This window comes from Rhipicephalus microplus, unplaced genomic scaffold (assembly GCF_043290135.1).
Source record: "Rhipicephalus microplus isolate Deutch F79 unplaced genomic scaffold, USDA_Rmic scaffold_116, whole genome shotgun sequence".
Lineage (NCBI taxonomy): Eukaryota > Metazoa > Arthropoda > Arachnida > Ixodida > Ixodidae > Rhipicephalus > Rhipicephalus microplus.
The window spans coordinates 654,065-655,583 of record NW_027464688.1 but is presented as its reverse complement, the minus strand read 5'-3'; the positions used below and the strand labels follow the sequence as shown (position 1 = coordinate 655,583).

At 53.0% G+C, this 1,519-nt stretch overlaps 1 non-coding gene across 1 annotated transcript; it reads left to right on the top strand.

The window, feature by feature from the left end:
• Positions 1 to 548: 548 nt before the first annotated feature.
• Positions 549 to 622, top strand: TRNAN-GUU (transfer RNA asparagine (anticodon GUU)). The gene has a single exon. It is a non-coding gene; the product is annotated as a tRNA-Asn (tRNA).
• Positions 623 to 1,519: the final 897 nt, after the last annotated feature.

Genomic DNA, 1,519 nt, shown 5'->3' with positions numbered 1-1,519 from the left:
TCGGCTGTTAACAGAAAGGATGGAGGTTCGAGCCCACCCGGGGGTGGTGCGCCGCTTTTTTTTTTTGGGCTGATAGGGTTGAAGATATGTTCTGATGTTAGTGAGAGTGGAGCACGACTGTCTCCATGGCGCAATTGGCGAGCGTGATCGGCTGTTAACCGAAACGTTGGAGGTTCGAGCCCACCCGGTGGTAGTGCGGCGCTTTTTTTTCTTTGGGCTGATAGCTTTGAAGATATGTTCTGATGGTGGTGAGAGTGGAGGACTGTCTCCGTTGCGCAATTGGCTAGCGTGATCGGCTGTTAACCGAAAGCTTGGAGTTTCGAGCCCACTGGGGCGGTGTGTCGTGTTTTTTTGCGCTAAAAGCTTTGAAGATATGTTCTGATAGTGGTGAAAGTGGAGCCTCACTGTCTCCGTGGCGCAATTGGCTAGCGCGATCGTTAGACGAAAGGTTGGAGGTTCGAGCCCACCCGGAATGGTGCAGCGCTTTTTTTCTTTGGACTGATAGCTTTGAAGATATGTTCTGAGGGTGGTGAGAGTATAGCAGGACTGTCTCCGTGGCGCAATTGGCTAGCGCGATCGGCTGTTAACCGAGAGGTTGGAGGTTTGAGCCCACCCGGGGACGGTGTGTCACTTTTTTTTTCATTTCGCTGATAGCTTTGAAGATATGTCCTGATGGTGGTGAGAGTGGAGCACGACTGTCTGCGTGGCGCAGTTGGCTAACGCGGTTTGCAGTTAACCGAAAAGTTGGAGGTTTGAGCCCACCCGGTGGTGGTGCGGCACTTTTTTTTCTTTCGGCTGATAGCTTTGAAGATATGTTCTGATGGTGGTGAGAGTATAGCAGGACTGCCTCCGTGGCGCAATTTGCTAGCGCGATCGGCTGTTAAGCGAAAGGTTGGAGGTTCGAGCCCTCCTGGGAGTGGTGTGTTGCTTTTTTCTTTGCGCTGATAACTTTAGAGACATGTTCTCACGGTGGTGAGAGTGGAGCACGACTGTCTCCGTGGCCCAATTGGCTAGCGCGATCCGCTGTTAACGTAAAGGTTGGAGGTTCGAGCCCACCAGGTGGTGGTCTGGCGCTTTTTTTTTCTTTGGGCTGATAGCTCTGAAGAAATGTTCTGACGGTGGTGAGCGTGGAGCACGACTGTCTCCGTGGCACCATTGGCTAGCGCGATCGGCTGTTAACCGAAAGGTTGGAGGTTCGAGCCCACCCGGTGGTGGTTCGGCGCTTTTTTTTCTTTGGGCTGATAGCTCCGAAGAAATGTTCTGACGGTGGTGAGAGTGGAGCACGACTGTCTCCGTGGCGCAATTGGCTAGCGCTATCGGCTGTTAACCGAAAGGTTGGAGGTTCGAGCCCTCCCGGGAGTGGTGTGTTGCTTTTTTTTCTTTGGGCTGATAGCTTTAAAGATATGTTCTGATGGTGGTGAGAGTGAAGCAGGACTGTCTCCGTGGCGCAATTGGCTAGCGCGATCGACTGTTAACCGAAAGGTTGGAGGTTCGAGCCCACCCGGTGGTGGTGCGACGC